Genomic DNA, 21,737 nt, shown 5'->3' on the forward strand with positions numbered 1-21,737 from the left:
TGCAGCTTATCTCACCACCTGTAGTTATTTAGGTGAAAGCTCCAAAATGCTTGCCTAATATGTCTGTTTATCCAAAAGGAAGTAAAAAGGGAGAGCTAGAAAGATAGCATTGCATCACATTACATGGCAATGCAATGCACAGTTGCTGAAGTTGAACCAAAATGAGCTTGTAATCTGGCTTCTGCAACTTTGAACATGAAAAATCCAATGAGGAGAAGAAAAGCAAAGCCAAAGAGTCCATCCCAAAATCCGACAAACAAGCAAAATGAACAAAAAACATTGAATTCAATTCTTTCTGATTTTAGAAACTGCATTAAAGAAGGGGTGCACCGGTCCTGGAGATACTGCAATACCAGGTCAATGCGTGGAGTGGACAGAGCAAGCTCTTTTTCCATCTCCCTGTTCTAAAAATCCATTTAATATATGGTCCCCAGATAGGGGACGTATCAGATATTAAACTGATAAGAACAGATTTTTTTTTGGATTGAAGCTGCATCCAAGGCACTGAAAAATGTGACCGAAGTCACACCAAAACAGCGCACGAGGCGAGGATTCATGTGGACCCTTCCCGGAGGAGAGGGTCCCCAATAAACCATCCCCATCCCTCCGAGCCAGAAGGCCACAGCGAGGGTCAGGGATCTCCGATGCTCTCCCTAGCCGAAGCCGGAGAAGAGCCGTTTTCGTGCTCCCAGCTTCCATCTAGGCTGCCACCCTAGTGGAGCTGGAGCCTGTGTTGGTTTCTCAGCCCAAAGCTGACCGGACCTCCGACCGGGTTTATAAAAATTCCCCTTCCTAGCCCGGAGGCCAGGAATAGGGGGGGTTGCTCAGAAAGTATGATTGGCAAAGGTGCGGCGTGCTACGAAGCCAAGTCTTTCTGGGGTTCCCAGTCCCAGTAAGCTTGGACTCCCACCAGGGCGCCTACTCCTGGGGCACATTGCTCCAAAGCCCTCACACTTACCCAGCCTAGTGACTTCGATCCTGGAGGGCCATGTTTTCCATCAGATAACTCTATGAGACACCTGGCGTACTAACAAGTGCACCAAACCAGTGTGTAATATGCATCAATTTACTAGGGCAGCCCAAGGACAAAACTGCCTTTTCAAAAGATACTACACTTGATCTTAGCCAAAAGGCCGAGAAGCGATAACCAGAATTGGTTTCAAACTACGGAGCCACCCAAGGATCCTGAAAAGTCCATTTGTGGAGATGAGCTCCTGGACTCCCGTTAAGAAGACATGTTGTCAACCTCTAGATCCCTTACATGCCTGCACTTTTCGGCTTGCTGCTGCTGCAATCCACGCGTTTTAGATCTGCATAACTCCACCTCTTTAAACACAGCACCTTCACCCCCTGCTGTTCCCACCCGCCTCAACACCGTTGGAAGGGAGGAGAACCAATTAAGGCGGGGGGTGGGGTGGAACGAGCAGCTGTCTACCCTTAGCAGGAGGGCTCCTGATTACATACCTCTCCTGCTGCTGCTGCTGCTGCTGGCTGTCCAGCAGCAGACTGAAGGTGGCTGCTGCTGTGCACAGGTATATAAAGGCTCAGAGCCTATTATGACACGCGCAGCCAGCGTTCCATTGCCACATTCCATCTACTGCAGGCAGGATACCTGGCTGGCTGAATGTCGCTGAGAAGCTCACAGAGACCGCCATAAGCAACAGTTTAACAGAATGCCACAGACTAATCAACCAAACTTTTTGGGTTGGGTTCTCTTTTATAGTCTGCAGGCATTAAATGAAAGAAGTCAGTGTTCCAGCAGAAGGAGACAACGTTTCAGAAAAGGCATTGTAGCAAACCAAAAAAGAAATTTTAAGCGCAGCAGAGTAACCAGCGCACATACCTGTTAGCTCAGGTGAGTTTAAAAGGCTGCTGTTGATAACAAGGGCATTTGCTAAATAGATGGTGTGTGTGCAACAATATACTGAAAGGTCAATTATATTGTGCAGCTTATCTCACCACCTGTAGTTATTTAGGTGAAAGCTCCAAAATGCTTGCCTAATATGTCTGTTTATCCAAAAGGAAGTAAAAAGGGAGAGCTAGAAAGATAGCATTGCATCACATTACATGGCAATGCAATGCACAGTTGCTGAAGTTGAACCAAAATGAGCTTGTAATCTGGCTTCTGCAACTTTGAACATGAAAAATCCAATGAGGAGAAGAAAAGCAAAGCCAAAGAGTCCATCCCAAAATCCGACAAACAAGCAAAATGAACAAAAAACATTGAATTCAATTCTTTCTGATTTTAGAAACTGCATTAAAGAAGGGGTGCACCGGTCCTGGAGATACTGCAATACCAGGTCAATGCGTGGAGTGGACAGAGCAAGCTCTTTTTCCATCTCCCTGTTCTAAAAATCCATTTAATATATGGTCCCCAGATAGGGGACGTATCAGATATTAAACTGATAAGAACAGATACTACACTTGATCTTAGCCAAAAGGCCGAGAAGCGATAACCAGAATTGGTTTCAAACTACGGAGCCACCCAAGGATCCTGAAAAGTCCATTTGTGGAGATGAGCTCCTGGACTCCCGTTAAGAAGACATGTTGTCAACCTCTAGATCCCTTACATGCCTGCACTTTTCGGCTTGCTGCTGCTGCAATCCACGCGTTTTAGATCTGCATAACTCCACCTCTTTAAACACAGCACCTTCACCCCCTGCTGTTCCCACCCGCCTCAACACCGTTGGAAGGGAGGAGAACCAATTAAGGCGGGGGGTGGGGTGGAACGAGCAGCTGTCTACCCTTAGCAGGAGGGCTCCTGATTACATACCTCTCCTGCTGCTGCTGCTGCTGCTGGCTGTCCAGCAGCAGACTGAAGGTGGCTGCTGCTGTGCACAGGTATATAAAGGCTCAGAGCCTATTATGACACGCGCAGCCAGCGTTCCATTGCCACATTCCATCTACTGCAGGCAGGATACCTGGCTGGCTGAATGTCGCTGAGAAGCTCACAGAGACCGCCATAAGCAACAGTTTAACAGAATGCCACAGACTAATCAACCAAACTTTTTGGGTTGGGTTCTCTTTTATAGTCTGCAGGCATTAAATGAAAGAAGTCAGTGTTCCAGCAGAAGGAGACAACGTTTCAGAAAAGGCATTGTAGCAAACCAAAAAAGAAATTTTAAGCGCAGCAGAGTAACCAGCGCACATACCTGTTAGCTCAGGTGAGTTTAAAAGGCTGCTGTTGATAACAAGGGCATTTGCTAAATAGATGGTGTGTGTGCAACAATATACTGAAAGGTCAATTATATTGTGCAGCTTATCTCACCACCTGTAGTTATTTAGGTGAAAGCTCCAAAATGCTTGCCTAATATGTCTGTTTATCCAAAAGGAAGTAAAAAGGGAGAGCTAGAAAGATAGCATTGCATCACATTACATGGCAATGCAATGCACAGTTGCTGAAGTTGAACCAAAATGAGCTTGTAATCTGGCTTCTGCAACTTTGAACATGAAAAATCCAATGAGGAGAAGAAAAGCAAAGCCAAAGAGTCCATCCCAAAATCCGACAAACAAGCAAAATGAACAAAAAACATTGAATTCAATTCTTTCTGATTTTAGAAACTGCATTAAAGAAGGGGTGCACCGGTCCTGGAGATACTGCAATACCAGGTCAATGCGTGGAGTGGACAGAGCAAGCTCTTTTTCCATCTCCCTGTTCTAAAAATCCATTTAATATATGGTCCCCAGATAGGGGACGTATCAGATATTAAACTGATAAGAACAGATACTACACTTGATCTTAGCCAAAAGGCCGAGAAGCGATAACCAGAATTGGTTTCAAACTACGGAGCCACCCAAGGATCCTGAAAAGTCCATTTGTGGAGATGAGCTCCTGGACTCCCGTTAAGAAGACATGTTGTCAACCTCTAGATCCCTTACATGCCTGCACTTTTCGGCTTGCTGCTGCTGCAATCCACGCGTTTTAGATCTGCATAACTCCACCTCTTTAAACACAGCACCTTCACCCCCTGCTGTTCCCACCCGCCTCAACACCGTTGGAAGGGAGGAGAACCAATTAAGGCGGGGGGTGGGGTGGAACGAGCAGCTGTCTACCCTTAGCAGGAGGGCTCCTGATTACATACCTCTCCTGCTGCTGCTGCTGCTGCTGGCTGTCCAGCAGCAGACTGAAGGTGGCTGCTGCTGTGCACAGGTATATAAAGGCTCAGAGCCTATTATGACACGCGCAGCCAGCGTTCCATTGCCACATTCCATCTACTGCAGGCAGGATACCTGGCTGGCTGAATGTCGCTGAGAAGCTCACAGAGACCGCCATAAGCAACAGTTTAACAGAATGCCACAGACTAATCAACCAAACTTTTTGGGTTGGGTTCTCTTTTATAGTCTGCAGGCATTAAATGAAAGAAGTCAGTGTTCCAGCAGAAGGAGACAACGTTTCAGAAAAGGCATTGTAGCAAACCAAAAAAGAAATTTTAAGCGCAGCAGAGTAACCAGCGCACATACCTGTTAGCTCAGGTGAGTTTAAAAGGCTGCTGTTGATAACAAGGGCATTTGCTAAATAGATGGTGTGTGTGCAACAATATACTGAAAGGTCAATTATATTGTGCAGCTTATCTCACCACCTGTAGTTATTTAGGTGAAAGCTCCAAAATGCTTGCCTAATATGTCTGTTTATCCAAAAGGAAGTAAAAAGGGAGAGCTAGAAAGATAGCATTGCATCACATTACATGGCAATGCAATGCACAGTTGCTGAAGTTGAACCAAAATGAGCTTGTAATCTGGCTTCTGCAACTTTGAACATGAAAAATCCAATGAGGAGAAGAAAAGCAAAGCCAAAGAGTCCATCCCAAAATCCGACAAACAAGCAAAATGAACAAAAAACATTGAATTCAATTCTTTCTGATTTTAGAAACTGCATTAAAGAAGGGGTGCACCGGTCCTGGAGATACTGCAATACCAGGTCAATGCGTGGAGTGGACAGAGCAAGCTCTTTTTCCATCTCCCTGTTCTAAAAATCCATTTAATATATGGTCCCCAGATAGGGGACGTATCAGATATTAAACTGATAAGAACAGATACTACACTTGATCTTAGCCAAAAGGCCGAGAAGCGATAACCAGAATTGGTTTCAAACTACGGAGCCACCCAAGGATCCTGAAAAGTCCATTTGTGGAGATGAGCTCCTGGACTCCCGTTAAGAAGACATGTTGTCAACCTCTAGATCCCTTACATGCCTGCACTTTTCGGCTTGCTGCTGCTGCAATCCACGCGTTTTAGATCTGCATAACTCCACCTCTTTAAACACAGCACCTTCACCCCCTGCTGTTCCCACCCGCCTCAACACCGTTGGAAGGGAGGAGAACCAATTAAGGCGGGGGGTGGGGTGGAACGAGCAGCTGTCTACCCTTAGCAGGAGGGCTCCTGATTACATACCTCTCCTGCTGCTGCTGCTGCTGCTGGCTGTCCAGCAGCAGACTGAAGGTGGCTGCTGCTGTGCACAGGTATATAAAGGCTCAGAGCCTATTATGACACGCGCAGCCAGCGTTCCATTGCCACATTCCATCTACTGCAGGCAGGATACCTGGCTGGCTGAATGTCGCTGAGAAGCTCACAGAGACCGCCATAAGCAACAGTTTAACAGAATGCCACAGACTAATCAACCAAACTTTTTGGGTTGGGTTCTCTTTTATAGTCTGCAGGCATTAAATGAAAGAAGTCAGTGTTCCAGCAGAAGGAGACAACGTTTCAGAAAAGGCATTGTAGCAAACCAAAAAAGAAATTTTAAGCGCAGCAGAGTAACCAGCGCACATACCTGTTAGCTCAGGTGAGTTTAAAAGGCTGCTGTTGATAACAAGGGCATTTGCTAAATAGATGGTGTGTGTGCAACAATATACTGAAAGGTCAATTATATTGTGCAGCTTATCTCACCACCTGTAGTTATTTAGGTGAAAGCTCCAAAATGCTTGCCTAATATGTCTGTTTATCCAAAAGGAAGTAAAAAGGGAGAGCTAGAAAGATAGCATTGCATCACATTACATGGCAATGCAATGCACAGTTGCTGAAGTTGAACCAAAATGAGCTTGTAATCTGGCTTCTGCAACTTTGAACATGAAAAATCCAATGAGGAGAAGAAAAGCAAAGCCAAAGAGTCCATCCCAAAATCCGACAAACAAGCAAAATGAACAAAAAACATTGAATTCAATTCTTTCTGATTTTAGAAACTGCATTAAAGAAGGGGTGCACCGGTCCTGGAGATACTGCAATACCAGGTCAATGCGTGGAGTGGACAGAGCAAGCTCTTTTTCCATCTCCCTGTTCTAAAAATCCATTTAATATATGGTCCCCAGATAGGGGACGTATCAGATATTAAACTGATAAGAACAGATACTACACTTGATCTTAGCCAAAAGGCCGAGAAGCGATAACCAGAATTGGTTTCAAACTACGGAGCCACCCAAGGATCCTGAAAAGTCCATTTGTGGAGATGAGCTCCTGGACTCCCGTTAAGAAGACATGTTGTCAACCTCTAGATCCCTTACATGCCTGCACTTTTCGGCTTGCTGCTGCTGCAATCCACGCGTTTTAGATCTGCATAACTCCACCTCTTTAAACACAGCACCTTCACCCCCTGCTGTTCCCACCCGCCTCAACACCGTTGGAAGGGAGGAGAACCAATTAAGGCGGGGGGTGGGGTGGAACGAGCAGCTGTCTACCCTTAGCAGGAGGGCTCCTGATTACATACCTCTCCTGCTGCTGCTGCTGCTGCTGGCTGTCCAGCAGCAGACTGAAGGTGGCTGCTGCTGTGCACAGGTATATAAAGGCTCAGAGCCTATTATGACACGCGCAGCCAGCGTTCCATTGCCACATTCCATCTACTGCAGGCAGGATACCTGGCTGGCTGAATGTCGCTGAGAAGCTCACAGAGACCGCCATAAGCAACAGTTTAACAGAATGCCACAGACTAATCAACCAAACTTTTTGGGTTGGGTTCTCTTTTATAGTCTGCAGGCATTAAATGAAAGAAGTCAGTGTTCCAGCAGAAGGAGACAACGTTTCAGAAAAGGCATTGTAGCAAACCAAAAAAGAAATTTTAAGCGCAGCAGAGTAACCAGCGCACATACCTGTTAGCTCAGGTGAGTTTAAAAGGCTGCTGTTGATAACAAGGGCATTTGCTAAATAGATGGTGTGTGTGCAACAATATACTGAAAGGTCAATTATATTGTGCAGCTTATCTCACCACCTGTAGTTATTTAGGTGAAAGCTCCAAAATGCTTGCCTAATATGTCTGTTTATCCAAAAGGAAGTAAAAAGGGAGAGCTAGAAAGATAGCATTGCATCACATTACATGGCAATGCAATGCACAGTTGCTGAAGTTGAACCAAAATGAGCTTGTAATCTGGCTTCTGCAACTTTGAACATGAAAAATCCAATGAGGAGAAGAAAAGCAAAGCCAAAGAGTCCATCCCAAAATCCGACAAACAAGCAAAATGAACAAAAAACATTGAATTCAATTCTTTCTGATTTTAGAAACTGCATTAAAGAAGGGGTGCACCGGTCCTGGAGATACTGCAATACCAGGTCAATGCGTGGAGTGGACAGAGCAAGCTCTTTTTCCATCTCCCTGTTCTAAAAATCCATTTAATATATGGTCCCCAGATAGGGGACGTATCAGATATTAAACTGATAAGAACAGATACTACACTTGATCTTAGCCAAAAGGCCGAGAAGCGATAACCAGAATTGGTTTCAAACTACGGAGCCACCCAAGGATCCTGAAAAGTCCATTTGTGGAGATGAGCTCCTGGACTCCCGTTAAGAAGACATGTTGTCAACCTCTAGATCCCTTACATGCCTGCACTTTTCGGCTTGCTGCTGCTGCAATCCACGCGTTTTAGATCTGCATAACTCCACCTCTTTAAACACAGCACCTTCACCCCCTGCTGTTCCCACCCGCCTCAACACCGTTGGAAGGGAGGAGAACCAATTAAGGCGGGGGGGGGGTGGAACGAGCAGCTGTCTACCCTTAGCAGGAGGGCTCCTGATTACATACCTCTCCTGCTGCTGCTGCTGCTGGCTGTCCAGCAGCAGACTGAAGGTGGCTGCTGCTGTGCACAGGTATATAAAGGCTCAGAGCCTATTATGACACGCGCAGCCAGCGTTCCATTGCCACATTCCATCTACTGCAGGCAGGATACCTGGCTGGCTGAATGTCGCTGAGAAGCTCACAGAGACCGCCATAAGCAACAGTTTAACAGAATGCCACAGACTAATCAACCAAACTTTTTGGGTTGGGTTCTCTTTTATAGTCTGCAGGCATTAAATGAAAGAAGTCAGTGTTCCAGCAGAAGGAGACAACGTTTCAGAAAAGGCATTGTAGCAAACCAAAAAAGAAATTTTAAGCGCAGCAGAGTAACCAGCGCACATACCTGTTAGCTCAGGGGAGTTTAAAAGGCTGCTGTTGATAACAAGGGCATTTGCTAAATAGATGGTGTGTGTGCAACAATATACTGAAAGGTCAATTATATTGTGCAGCTTATCTCACCACCTGTAGTTATTTAGGTGAAAGCTCCAAAATGCTTGCCTAATATGTCTGTTTATCCAAAAGGAAGTAAAAAGGGAGAGCTAGAAAGATAGCACTGCATCACATTACATGGCAATGCAATGCACAGTTGCTGAAGTTGAACCAAAATGAGCTTGTAATCTGGCTTCTGCAACTTTGAACATGAAAAATCCAATGAGGAGAAGAAAAGCAAAGCCAAAGAGTCCATCCCAAAATCCGACAAACAAGCAAAATGAACAAAAAACATTGAATTCAATTCTTTCTGATTTTAGAAACTGCATTAAAGAAGGGGTGCACCGGTCCTGGAGATACTGCAATACCAGGTCAATGCGTGGAGTGGACAGAGCAAGCTCTTTTTCCATCTCCCTGTTCTAAAAATCCATTTAATATATGGTCCCCAGATAGGGGACGTATCAGATATTAAACTGATAAGAACAGATACTACACTTGATCTTAGCCAAAAGGCCGAGAAGCGATAACCAGAATTGGTTTCAAACTACGGAGCCACCCAAGGATCCTGAAAAGTCCATTTGTGGAGATGAGCTCCTGGACTCCCGTTAAGAAGACATGTTGTCAACCTCTAGATCCCTTACATGCCTGCACTTTTCGGCTTGCTGCTGCTGCAATCCACGCGTTTTAGATCTGCATAACTCCACCTCTTTAAACACAGCACCTTCACCCCCTGCTGTTCCCACCCGCCTCAACACCGTTGGAAGGGAGGAGAACCAATTAAGGCGGGGGGTGGGGTGGAACGAGCAGCTGTCTACCCTTAGCAGGAGGGCTCCTGATTACATACCTCTCCTGCTGCTGCTGCTGCTGGCTGTCCAGCAGCAGACTGAAGGTGGCTGCTGCTGTGCACAGGTATATAAAGGCTCAGAGCCTATTATGACACGCGCAGCCAGCGTTCCATTGCCACATTCCATCTACTGCAGGCAGGATACCTGGCTGGCTGAATGTCGCTGAGAAGCTCACAGAGACCGCCATAAGCAACAGTTTAACAGAATGCCACAGACTAATCAACCAAACTTTTTGGGTTGGGTTCTCTTTTATAGTCTGCAGGCATTAAATGAAAGAAGTCAGTGTTCCAGCAGAAGGAGACAACGTTTCAGAAAAGGCATTGTAGCAAACCAAAAAAGAAATTTTAAGCGCAGCAGAGTAACCAGCGCACATACCTGTTAGCTCAGGTGAGTTTAAAAGGCTGCTGTTGATAACAAGGGCATTTGCTAAATAGATGGTGTGTGTGCAACAATATACTGAAAGGTCAATTATATTGTGCAGCTTATCTCACCACCTGTAGTTATTTAGGTGAAAGCTCCAAAATGCTTGCCTAATATGTCTGTTTATCCAAAAGGAAGTAAAAAGGGAGAGCTAGAAAGATAGCATTGCATCACATTACATGGCAATGCAATGCACAGTTGCTGAAGTTGAACCAAAATGAGCTTGTAATCTGGCTTCTGCAACTTTGAACATGAAAAATCCAATGAGGAGAAGAAAAGCAAAGCCAAAGAGTCCATCCCAAAATCCGACAAACAAGCAAAATGAACAAAAAACATTGAATTCAATTCTTTCTGATTTTAGAAACTGCATTAAAGAAGGGGTGCACCGGTCCTGGAGATACTGCAATACCAGGTCAATGCGTGGAGTGGACAGAGCAAGCTCTTTTTCCATCTCCCTGTTCTAAAAATCCATTTAATATATGGTCCCCAGATAGGGGACGTATCAGATATTAAACTGATAAGAACAGATACTACACTTGATCTTAGCCAAAAGGCCGAGAAGCGATAACCAGAATTGGTTTCAAACTACGGAGCCACCCAAGGATCCTGAAAAGTCCATTTGTGGAGATGAGCTCCTGGACTCCCGTTAAGAAGACATGTTGTCAACCTCTAGATCCCTTACATGCCTGCACTTTTCGGCTTGCTGCTGCTGCAATCCACGCGTTTTAGATCTGCATAACTCCACCTCTTTAAACACAGCACCTTCACCCCCTGCTGTTCCCACCCGCCTCAACACCGTTGGAAGGGAGGAGAACCAATTAAGGCGGGGGGTGGGGTGGAACGAGCAGCTGTCTACCCTTAGCAGGAGGGCTCCTGATTACATACCTCTCCTGCTGCTGCTGCTGCTGGCTGTCCAGCAGCAGACTGAAGGTGGCTGCTGCTGTGCACAGGTATATAAAGGCTCAGAGCCTATTATGACACGCGCAGCCAGCGTTCCATTGCCACATTCCATCTACTGCAGGCAGGATACCTGGCTGGCTGAATGTCGCTGAGAAGCTCACAGAGACCGCCATAAGCAACAGTTTAACAGAATGCCACAGACTAATCAACCAAACTTTTTGGGTTGGGTTCTCTTTTATAGTCTGCAGGCATTAAATGAAAGAAGTCAGTGTTCCAGCAGAAGGAGACAACGTTTCAGAAAAGGCATTGTAGCAAACCAAAAAAGAAATTTTAAGCGCAGCAGAGTAACCAGCGCACATACCTGTTAGCTCAGGTGAGTTTAAAAGGCTGCTGTTGATAACAAGGGCATTTGCTAAATAGATGGTGTGTGTGCAACAATATACTGAAAGGTCAATTATATTGTGCAGCTTATCTCACCACCTGTAGTTATTTAGGTGAAAGCTCCAAAATGCTTGCCTAATATGTCTGTTTATCCAAAAGGAAGTAAAAAGGGAGAGCTAGAAAGATAGCATTGCATCACATTACATGGCAATGCAATGCACAGTTGCTGAAGTTGAACCAAAATGAGCTTGTAATCTGGCTTCTGCAACTTTGAACATGAAAAATCCAATGAGGAGAAGAAAAGCAAAGCCAAAGAGTCCATCCCAAAATCCGACAAACAAGCAAAATGAACAAAAAACATTGAATTCAATTCTTTCTGATTTTAGAAACTGCATTAAAGAAGGGGTGCACCGGTCCTGGAGATACTGCAATACCAGGTCAATGCGTGGAGTGGACAGAGCAAGCTCTTTTTCCATCTCCCTGTTCTAAAAATCCATTTAATATATGGTCCCCAGATAGGGGACGTATCAGATATTAAACTGATAAGAACAGATACTACACTTGATCTTAGCCAAAAGGCCGAGAAGCGATAACCAGAATTGGTTTCAAACTACGGAGCCACCCAAGGATCCTGAAAAGTCCATTTGTGGAGATGAGCTCCTGGACTCCCGTTAAGAAGACATGTTGTCAACCTCTAGATCCCTTACATGCCTGCACTTTTCGGCTTGCTGCTGCTGCAATCCACGCGTTTTAGATCTGCATAACTCCACCTCTTTAAACACAGCACCTTCACCCCCTGCTGTTCCCACCCGCCTCAACACCGTTGGAAGGGAGGAGAACCAATTAAGGCGGGGGGTGGGGTGGAACGAGCAGCTGTCTACCCTTAGCAGGAGGGCTCCTGATTACATACCTCTCCTGCTGCTGCTGCTGCTGCTGGCTGTCCAGCAGCAGACTGAAGGTGGCTGCTGCTGTGCACAGGTATATAAAGGCTCAGAGCCTATTATGACACGCGCAGCCAGCGTTCCATTGCCACATTCCATCTACTGCAGGCAGGATACCTGGCTGGCTGAATGTCGCTGAGAAGCTCACAGAGACCGCCATAAGCAACAGTTTAACAGAATGCCACAGACTAATCAACCAAACTTTTTGGGTTGGGTTCTCTTTTATAGTCTGCAGGCATTAAATGAAAGAAGTCAGTGTTCCAGCAGAAGGAGACAACGTTTCAGAAAAGGCATTGTAGCAAACCAAAAAAGAAATTTTAAGCGCAGCAGAGTAACCAGCGCACATACCTGTTAGCTCAGGTGAGTTTAAAAGGCTGCTGTTGATAACAAGGGCATTTGCTAAATAGATGGTGTGTGTGCAACAATATACTGAAAGGTCAATTATATTGTGCAGCTTATCTCACCACCTGTAGTTATTTAGGTGAAAGCTCCAAAATGCTTGCCTAATATGTCTGTTTATCCAAAAGGAAGTAAAAAGGGAGAGCTAGAAAGATAGCATTGCATCACATTACATGGCAATGCAATGCACAGTTGCTGAAGTTGAACCAAAATGAGCTTGTAATCTGGCTTCTGCAACTTTGAACATGAAAAATCCAATGAGGAGAAGAAAAGCAAAGCCAAAGAGTCCATCCCAAAATCCGACAAACAAGCAAAATGAACAAAAAACATTGAATTCAATTCTTTCTGATTTTAGAAACTGCATTAAAGAAGGGGTGCACCGGTCCTGGAGATACTGCAATACCAGGTCAATGCGTGGAGTGGACAGAGCAAGCTCTTTTTCCATCTCCCTGTTCTAAAAATCCATTTAATATATGGTCCCCAGATAGGGGACGTATCAGATATTAAACTGATAAGAACAGATACTACACTTGATCTTAGCCAAAAGGCCGAGAAGCGATAACCAGAATTGGTTTCAAACTACGGAGCCACCCAAGGATCCTGAAAAGTCCATTTGTGGAGATGAGCTCCTGGACTCCCGTTAAGAAGACATGTTGTCAACCTCTAGATCCCTTACATGCCTGCACTTTTCGGCTTGCTGCTGCTGCAATCCACGCGTTTTAGATCTGCATAACTCCACCTCTTTAAACACAGCACCTTCACCCCCTGCTGTTCCCACCCGCCTCAACACCGTTGGAAGGGAGGAGAACCAATTAAGGCGGGGGGTGGGGTGGAACGAGCAGCTGTCTACCCTTAGCAGGAGGGCTCCTGATTACATACCTCTCCTGCTGCTGCTGCTGCTGCTGGCTGTCCAGCAGCAGACTGAAGGTGGCTGCTGCTGTGCACAGGTATATAAAGGCTCAGAGCCTATTATGACACGCGCAGCCAGCGTTCCATTGCCACATTCCATCTACTGCAGGCAGGATACCTGGCTGGCTGAATGTCGCTGAGAAGCTCACAGAGACCGCCATAAGCAACAGTTTAACAGAATGCCACAGACTAATCAACCAAACTTTTTGGGTTGGGTTCTCTTTTATAGTCTGCAGGCATTAAATGAAAGAAGTCAGTGTTCCAGCAGAAGGAGACAACGTTTCAGAAAAGGCATTGTAGCAAACCAAAAAAGAAATTTTAAGCGCAGCAGAGTAACCAGCGCACATACCTGTTAGCTCAGGTGAGTTTAAAAGGCTGCTGTTGATAACAAGGGCATTTGCTAAATAGATGGTGTGTGTGCAACAATATACTGAAAGGTCAATTATATTGTGCAGCTTATCTCACCACCTGTAGTTATTTAGGTGAAAGCTCCAAAATGCTTGCCTAATATGTCTGTTTATCCAAAAGGAAGTAAAAAGGGAGAGCTAGAAAGATAGCATTGCATCACATTACATGGCAATGCAATGCACAGTTGCTGAAGTTGAACCAAAATGAGCTTGTAATCTGGCTTCTGCAACTTTGAACATGAAAAATCCAATGAGGAGAAGAAAAGCAAAGCCAAAGAGTCCATCCCAAAATCCGACAAACAAGCAAAATGAACAAAAAACATTGAATTCAATTCTTTCTGATTTTAGAAACTGCATTAAAGAAGGGGTGCACCGGTCCTGGAGATACTGCAATACCAGGTCAATGCGTGGAGTGGACAGAGCAAGCTCTTTTTCCATCTCCCTGTTCTAAAAATCCATTTAATATATGGTCCCCAGATAGGGGACGTATCAGATATTAAACTGATAAGAACAGATACTACACTTGATCTTAGCCAAAAGGCCGAGAAGCGATAACCAGAATTGGTTTCAAACTACGGAGCCACCCAAGGATCCTGAAAAGTCCATTTGTGGAGATGAGCTCCTGGACTCCCGTTAAGAAGACATGTTGTCAACCTCTAGATCCCTTACATGCCTGCACTTTTCGGCTTGCTGCTGCTGCAATCCACGCGTTTTAGATCTGCATAACTCCACCTCTTTAAACACAGCACCTTCACCCCCTGCTGTTCCCACCCGCCTCAACACCGTTGGAAGGGAGGAGAACCAATTAAGGCGGGGGGTGGGGTGGAACGAGCAGCTGTCTACCCTTAGCAGGAGGGCTCCTGATTACATACCTCTCCTGCTGCTGCTGCTGCTGGCTGTCCAGCAGCAGACTGAAGGTGGCTGCTGCTGTGCACAGGTATATAAAGGCTCAGAGCCTATTATGACACGCGCAGCCAGCGTTCCATTGCCACATTCCATCTACTGCAGGCAGGATACCTGGCTGGCTGAATGTCGCTGAGAAGCTCACAGAGACCGCCATAAGCAACAGTTTAACAGAATGCCACAGACTAATCAACCAAACTTTTTGGGTTGGGTTCTCTTTTATAGTCTGCAGGCATTAAATGAAAGAAGTCAGTGTTCCAGCAGAAGGAGACAACGTTTCAGAAAAGGCATTGTAGCAAACCAAAAAAGAAATTTTAAGCGCAGCAGAGTAACCAGCGCACATACCTGTTAGCTCAGGGGAGTTTAAAAGGCTGCTGTTGATAACAAGGGCATTTGCTAAATAGATGGTGTGTGTGCAACAATATACTGAAAGGTCAATTATATTGTGCAGCTTATCTCACCACCTGTAGTTATTTAGGTGAAAGCTCCAAAATGCTTGCCTAATATGTCTGTTTATCCAAAAGGAAGTAAAAAGGGAGAGCTAGAAAGATAGCACTGCATCACATTACATGGCAATGCAATGCACAGTTGCTGAAGTTGAACCAAAATGAGCTTGTAATCTGGCTTCTGCAACTTTGAACATGAAAAATCCAATGAGGAGAAGAAAAGCAAAGCCAAAGAGTCCATCCCAAAATCCGACAAACAAGCAAAATGAACAAAAAACATTGAATTCAATTCTTTCTGATTTTAGAAACTGCATTAAAGAAGGGGTGCACCGGTCCTGGAGATACTGCAATACCAGGTCAATGCGTGGAGTGGACAGAGCAAGCTCTTTTTCCATCTCCCTGTTCTAAAAATCCATTTAATATATGGTCCCCAGATAGGGGACGTATCAGATATTAAACTGATAAGAACAGATACTACACTTGATCTTAGCCAAAAGGCCGAGAAGCGATAACCAGAATTGGTTTCAAACTACGGAGCCACCCAAGGATCCTGAAAAGTCCATTTGTGGAGATGAGCTCCTGGACTCCCGTTAAGAAGACATGTTGTCAACCTCTAGATCCCTTACATGCCTGCACTTTTCGGCTTGCTGCTGCTGCAATCCACGCGTTTTAGATCTGCATAACTCCACCTCTTTAAACACAGCACCTTCACCCCCTGCTGTTCCCACCCGCCTCAACACCGTTGGAAGGGAGGAGAACCAATTAAGGCGGGGGGTGGGGTGGAACGAGCAGCTGTCTACCCTTAGCAGGAGGGCTCCTGATTACATACCTCTCCTGCTGCTGCTGCTGCTGGCTGTCCAGCAGCAGACTGAAGGTGGCTGCTGCTGTGCACAGGTATATAAAGGCTCAGAGCCTATTATGACACGCGCAGCCAGCGTTCCATTGCCACATTCCATCTACTGCAGGCAGGATACCTGGCTGGCTGAATGTCGCTGAGAAGCTCACAGAGACCGCCATAAGCAACAGTTTAACAGAATGCCACAGACTAATCAACCAAACTTTTTGGGTTGGGTTCTCTTTTATAGTCTGCAGGCATTAAATGAAAGAAGTCAGTGTTCCAGCAGAAGGAGACAACGTTTCAGAAAAGGCATTGTAGCAAACCAAAAAAGAAATTTTAAGCGCAGCAGAGTAACCAGCGCACATACCTGTTAGCTCAGGTGAGTTTAAAAGGCTGCTGTTGATAACAAGGGCATTTGCTAAATAGATGGTGTGTGTGCAACAATATACTGAAAGGTCAATTATATTGTGCAGCTTATCTCACCACCTGTAGTTATTTAGGTGAAAGCTCCAAAATGCTTGCCTAATATGTCTGTTTATCCAAAAGGAAGTAAAAAGGGAGAGCTAGAAAGATAGCATTGCATCACATTACATGGCAATGCAATGCACAGTTGCTGAAGTTGAACCAAAATGAGCTTGTAATCTGGCTTCTGCAACTTTGAACATGAAAAATCCAATGAGGAGAAGAAAAGCAAAGCCAAAGAGTCCATCCCAAAATCCGACAAACAAGCAAAATGAACAAAAAACATTGAATTCAATTCTTTCTGATTTTAGAAACTGCATTAAAGAAGGGGTGCACCGGTCCTGGAGATACTGTGACGCGCCCCCTGGGACATATTCCTTTTTGAGGGGAATACCCGGCACCGGATCAGATGGGGGGTTGTAGTCTCCGAGCGGCTGTGACCCGGCCCCGTGCCCAGGGCGTCAAGCTCAGTGTTATGTGGCAGTCCTACAGATGTTATTAAGAGTTCTTTGGTGTCGACTACGCCACCCGTTGTGATGCGGTCACTGTGGCCGCCGCTGCAGCAGGGTCCGCTGAGGCTGATGGTGGGTGCGCAGCTTGGTGGGATAACCCCCAACGGGAGGGGTATAGCCTCAGAGGGGACAGGCGCAGAGGATGGGGGTTGTGGTGGTGTAGTGCAGACGGCAGTGAAGACAGAGTCGGGTTGTGCAGTTAAGGGTGTTTACTTACTGCAGATGTTGTACTGGTCACTCCAGCTGCTAGTGACCACCCGAGCCGTGCTGCGTCCACCAGGTCCTGGATCCAGGCAACCCCCAAACAAGTCCGGAGCGTGGCCCTGAGCTCTCTTTCTGTCCCGTTCTCTGGCCGTCCCCACCAGTAATCCACCTAGGTCCAGCTCCCTCGGGCCTTCTGTTGGGACACCCTTGGCCCTGGGTTCCCTGACCCTTCATGTGGTGTGCCTTCGGGGTGGATGTGATGGGTGACCGTGGCAGACGCTGCCCACGGTCTCCGGTCTCTGGCTGGGGAATGTTTTTACCCCCACCAGCTTGGGTTCCGGTACCCTGATGCCGACTCCTCACCCGGTGCTTTAATTTGGGTTCTTGGGTCCTCTCTGTTTTCCCCTCTGGGTACTCCTTCTCTGCTCCTCTCTCACTCAGGGTCTCTCTTCTCCCTTGCTGCAGGCTGACTTCCTCTCTGCTTGCTGTCTGCTCCTCTGCAGCTGTCTTGCTGTCTCCAACTGACTTGTTCTCTGCATCTGACCCTGATCTTAGTTGGTGCCCACCTTATATACACCCTCTATGTGTGAGCTCAGGTGACCAGCACCCAATGAGCTCCTATCTTTACCCAGGCTGCTCCCCCTATCTGCCCCTACACTACATGGGATGTACCACCCCCCTCCCACTCCAGCCAGGAACAGACTCGGTCGTACCTGCACATTTCTAAGTGGGAGTACCGTCGGCCTGTTCCTCGGAAATGGGATGTGTGTAGTGCATGCAGCCTACCGAGCTCAGTTCCACTCTCCATCCTTATCCGGGAGTGGAATATCACACCTCTGGGTTGAGGTGCAATACCCCTGTAGCAGCCGAATCCTCAGGGTGCTACATTCCCCCCTGGTAAATCACAGCACGTCCTCGGGCTGTAAGGACAAAACACCAAAACATACAAAATTTTCATATAAACATAATAAAACATATAAAACATTATATATATAAAATTTTTCATATAAACATTCTCGTCGTCTCTTGTTTCAGGTTCCTCCTCCGGACACTGTGCAACGTGTGTCCGGGAAAAGTGCGACAGTCTCTTAGAAAAACTGGTTTTCCTATAAAACCGGTAGGGGGCGCTTTAGGACGCGCAACTATATACAGGGGATATGGCCGCTCTCAGTCCTCGGCCAGGTAAGGAGGGAAAGGGAATGGCTGCTCACAGTCCTCAGCCTGTGGGATTAAGGGGTTAACGGGTAAACAGTTCACTCAGCTGGTCCCAACGGGGACTATATATTTGTAGCAACAGTTTCAGTTTCTTTATACCCCGATTGGGTAACTATTTACAGCTACTGCTCTGCCGCACTCAACGGCGTCTTCCTCCTGCTCTTTGCTTTTTGCTGGTGGTAACTTCAGACCCGTCCGGCCATGTGAGCTGGCTGAACAAGTCCTCTCCCAGACGCGGCACCCTTGGTTTTGCGGGTGCGGGCGCGGTGGTGGTGGCGCCCGGGTTGCCCAGGCCTTGCGGCCAGGCCTGGGGCACCTGGAAGGTGAAGGGCACCGTTAATACGGCGGCGCCCTGGGCTACCTGGCCTTGCGGCCAGGCCGGAGGCTCCGCGGAGGTAGGGGGCGCTGTTGGTGATGCGGCGCCCGGGAATTCTAGGCCCTGCGACCAGGCTGGTGGTACTTCCTGCTTGGTCACGCTCGGGGTCGAGGCGTGTGACGTCACAGGGGTCGCGGCGGCGGCTTCCGGTTGGGGCCTAGTCTGCGTCGGTGACATGGCGTTTTCGGGCACAGCAGGGGGACTTTCGGGCTCTGCGACGGGGAGCTGGGGCAGGTAAGCGGTGTCACGGCTTGGGGTATAGACGTCCCCTTTACCTGCCTCCATGCGTTCGGCTCCCTTCTCTGCGCCGTCTCCGACCTTTGGTCCTCCCGCGCCATCCTCAGAGGCGGTCTGCTTCCTCATCTCGGCTGGCGTGCTCCGGGTCTTGGTTTCAGCTTGCTGGGCCATCTCCCGGCTCCATTCCGCCAATATCTCGCGCTGTACCCGGGCCATCCTCCGTGCGAGGCCCTCCAGGGCAGTCTGTGCACACTCCCGGTCTCGGGGGAGCTGTGCAAGGACCTCCACTAGGCCTAGTGGGGTCGTGGTGTCCAGCAGGCTCCTGACCAACGGGTCGGTGCTGCTCTGCTCTTCTTCCAGCAGGCTCCTGGCCAGCGGGCCGGTGCTGCTCTGCTCTCTGGACATCTCCGGGTGAGCTTCTCTGCTGCTCCTCTCCAGGCTTCCTGTCTCCGGGTGCGCTCGCTCCAGACTGCTCCAGGCGGCACCCATCTTCGTTCTTTTCTTTCGTCTCCTCCCACTTAGAGGGCGGTCCCGGGGCAACTCGGTGACTGTCAGCTCCAGGGGGAGTTCTTTCACGCTGACAGACACCTCCAGCATCACAGTCTCTGTTGGTGGGGGCGGTTTCCACTTTTGGCGCCATTTTCTGTCCTGGCCCACGATGGGAGGCGGCCTCTTGCCCTCCTTTGGCACGCCCATAATGGCGTCCGCTGCTCTTCTAAGGCGGGAAATCTCCGGATTTGGCGGGAAGCGTCGCCCAGTGGCGGGAAACTCGCAGATGGCGGGAACAAGCTGGAAATGGCGGACAATCGGCGGGAAACGACCTGTGATGGGGTCCGATGGCGTGGACCCTCCGGAACCGGCAGGAGACTTCTTTCTGAGGTAAACTTGCACTTTTCTTCAGGCACGCAGTACCCGGGTGTTGCGGGCACGTAATCCTGCCGACTACGCCAAAGTTGACGCGCCCCCTGGGACATATTCCTTTTTGAGGGGAATACCCGGCACCGGATCAGATGGGGGGTTGTAGTCTCCGAGCGGCTGTGACCCTTCCCCGTGCCCAGGGCGTCAAGCTCAGTGTTATGTGGCAGTCCTACAGATGTTATTAAGAGTTCTTTGGTGTCGACTACGCCACCCGTTGTGATGCGGTCACTGTGGCCGCCGCTGCAGCAGGGTCCGCTGAGGCTGATGGTGGGTGCGCAGCTTGGTGGGATAACCCCCAACGGGAGGGGTATAGCCTGAGAGGGGACAGGCGCAGAGGATGGGGGTTGTGGTGGTGTAGTGCAGACGGCAGTGAAGACAGAGTCGGGTTGTGCAGTTAAGGGTGTTTACTTACTGCAGATGTTGTACTGGTCACTCCAGCTGCTAGTGACCACCCGAGCCGTGCTGCGTCCACCAGGTCCTGGATCCAGCCAACCCCCAAACAAGTCCGGAGCGTGGCCCTGAGCTCTCTTTCTGTCCCGTTCTCTGGCCGTCCCCACCAGTAATCCACCTAGGTCCAGCTCCCTCGGGCCTTCTGTTGGGACACCCTTGGCCCTGGGTTCCCTGACCCTTCATGTGGTGTGCCTTCGGGGTGGATGTGATGGGTGACCGTGGCAGACGCTGCCCACGGTCTCCGGTCTCTGGCTGGGGAATGTTTTTACCCCCACCAGCTTGGGTTCCGGTACCCTGATGCCGACTCCTCACCCGGTGCTTTAATTTGGGTTCTTGGGTCCTCTCTGTTTTCCCCTCTGGGTACTCCTTCTCTGCTCCTCTCTCACTCAGGGTCTCTCTTCTCCCTTGCTGCAGGCTGACTTCCTCTCTGCTTGCTGTCTGCTCCTCTGCAGCTGTCTTGCTGTCTCCAACTGACTTGTTCTCTGCATCTGACCCTGATCTTAGTTGGTGCCCACCTTATATACACCCTCTATGTGTGAGCTCAGGTGACCAGCACCCAATGAGCTCCTATCTTTACCCAGGCTGCTCCCCCTATCTGCCCCTACACTACATGGGATGTACCACCCCCCTCCCACTCCAGCCAGGAACAGACTCGGTCGTACCTGCACATTTCTAAGTGGGAGTACCGTCGGCCTGTTCCTCGGAAATGGGATGTGTGTAGTGCATGCAGCCTACCGAGCTCAGTTCCACTCTCCATCCTTATCCGGGAGTGGAATATCACACCTCTGGGTTGAGGTGCAATACCCCTGTAGCAGCCGAATCCTCAGGGTGCTACAACTGCAATACCAGGTCAATGCGTGGAGTGGACAGAGCAAGCTCTTTTTCCATCTCCCTGTTCTAAAAATCCATTTAATATATGGTCCCCAGATAGGGGACGTATCAGATATTAAACTGATAAGAACAGATACTACACTTGATCTTAGCCAAAAGGCCGAGAAGCGATAACCAGAATTGGTTTCAAACTACGGAGCCACCCAAGGATCCTGAAAAGTCCATTTGTGAAGATGAGTTCCTGGACTCCCGTTAAGAAGACATGTTGTCAACCTCTAGATCCCTTACATGCCTGCACTTTTCGGCTTGCTGCTGCTGCAATCCACGCGTTTTAGATCTGCATAACTCCACCTCTTTAAACACAGCACCTTCACCCCCTGCTGTTCCCACCCGCCTCAACACCGTTGGAAGGGAGGAGAACCAATTAAGGCGGGGGGTGGGGTGGAACGAGCAGCTGTCTACCCTTAGCAGGAGGGCTCCTGATTACATACCTCTCCTGCTGCTGCTGCTGCTGGCTGTCCAGCAGCAGACTGAAGGTGGCTGCTGCTGTGCACAGGTATATAAAGGCTCAGAGCCTATTATGACACGCGCAGCCAGCGTTCCATTGCCACATTCCATCTACTGCAGGCAGGATACCTGGCTGGCTGAATGTCGCTGAGAAGCTCACAGAGAC

General features: G+C 48.1%; 13 non-coding genes and 1 pseudogene across 13 annotated transcripts; all 14 read right to left on the reverse strand.

The window, feature by feature from the left end:
• Nucleotides 1–319: 319 nt before the first annotated feature.
• Nucleotides 320–505, reverse strand: LOC141220655 (U2 spliceosomal RNA). The gene has a single exon (XR_012288860.1). It is a non-coding gene; the product is annotated as a U2 spliceosomal RNA (small nuclear RNA).
• A 524-nt stretch (nucleotides 506–1,029) lies between these two features.
• Nucleotides 1,030–1,145, reverse strand: LOC141220734 (U2 spliceosomal RNA; annotated as a pseudogene).
• Nucleotides 1,146–2,263: 1,118 nt separating this feature from the next.
• Nucleotides 2,264–2,454, reverse strand: LOC141220485 (U2 spliceosomal RNA). Its single transcript, XR_012288691.1, has one exon. It is a non-coding gene; the product is annotated as a U2 spliceosomal RNA (small nuclear RNA).
• Nucleotides 2,455–3,572: 1,118 nt separating this feature from the next.
• On the reverse strand, nucleotides 3,573–3,763 carry LOC141220486 (U2 spliceosomal RNA). The gene has a single exon (XR_012288692.1). It is a non-coding gene; the product is annotated as a U2 spliceosomal RNA (small nuclear RNA).
• A 1,118-nt stretch (nucleotides 3,764–4,881) lies between these two features.
• On the reverse strand, nucleotides 4,882–5,072 carry LOC141220487 (U2 spliceosomal RNA). The gene has a single exon (XR_012288693.1). It is a non-coding gene; the product is annotated as a U2 spliceosomal RNA (small nuclear RNA).
• Nucleotides 5,073–6,190: 1,118 nt separating this feature from the next.
• Nucleotides 6,191–6,381, reverse strand: LOC141220488 (U2 spliceosomal RNA). The gene has a single exon (XR_012288694.1). It is a non-coding gene; the product is annotated as a U2 spliceosomal RNA (small nuclear RNA).
• Nucleotides 6,382–7,499: 1,118 nt separating this feature from the next.
• LOC141220490 (U2 spliceosomal RNA) lies at nucleotides 7,500–7,690 on the reverse strand. Its single transcript, XR_012288696.1, has one exon. It is a non-coding gene; the product is annotated as a U2 spliceosomal RNA (small nuclear RNA).
• Nucleotides 7,691–8,804: 1,114 nt separating this feature from the next.
• Nucleotides 8,805–8,995, reverse strand: LOC141220491 (U2 spliceosomal RNA). Its single transcript, XR_012288697.1, has one exon. It is a non-coding gene; the product is annotated as a U2 spliceosomal RNA (small nuclear RNA).
• Nucleotides 8,996–10,110: 1,115 nt separating this feature from the next.
• On the reverse strand, nucleotides 10,111–10,301 carry LOC141220492 (U2 spliceosomal RNA). Its single transcript, XR_012288698.1, has one exon. It is a non-coding gene; the product is annotated as a U2 spliceosomal RNA (small nuclear RNA).
• Nucleotides 10,302–11,416: 1,115 nt separating this feature from the next.
• On the reverse strand, nucleotides 11,417–11,607 carry LOC141220493 (U2 spliceosomal RNA). The gene has a single exon (XR_012288699.1). It is a non-coding gene; the product is annotated as a U2 spliceosomal RNA (small nuclear RNA).
• Nucleotides 11,608–12,725: 1,118 nt separating this feature from the next.
• Nucleotides 12,726–12,916, reverse strand: LOC141220494 (U2 spliceosomal RNA). Its single transcript, XR_012288700.1, has one exon. It is a non-coding gene; the product is annotated as a U2 spliceosomal RNA (small nuclear RNA).
• Nucleotides 12,917–14,034: 1,118 nt separating this feature from the next.
• On the reverse strand, nucleotides 14,035–14,225 carry LOC141220495 (U2 spliceosomal RNA). The gene has a single exon (XR_012288701.1). It is a non-coding gene; the product is annotated as a U2 spliceosomal RNA (small nuclear RNA).
• Nucleotides 14,226–15,340: 1,115 nt separating this feature from the next.
• On the reverse strand, nucleotides 15,341–15,531 carry LOC141220496 (U2 spliceosomal RNA). The gene has a single exon (XR_012288703.1). It is a non-coding gene; the product is annotated as a U2 spliceosomal RNA (small nuclear RNA).
• A 5,512-nt stretch (nucleotides 15,532–21,043) lies between these two features.
• On the reverse strand, nucleotides 21,044–21,236 carry LOC141220645 (U2 spliceosomal RNA). The gene has a single exon (XR_012288850.1). It is a non-coding gene; the product is annotated as a U2 spliceosomal RNA (small nuclear RNA).
• Nucleotides 21,237–21,737: the final 501 nt, after the last annotated feature.

Source organism: Phyllobates terribilis, unplaced genomic scaffold (assembly GCF_046119375.1).
Source record: "Phyllobates terribilis strain yellow unplaced genomic scaffold, ASM4611937v1 Scaffold_298__1_contigs__length_2340664, whole genome shotgun sequence".
NCBI lineage: Eukaryota > Metazoa > Chordata > Amphibia > Anura > Dendrobatidae > Phyllobates > Phyllobates terribilis.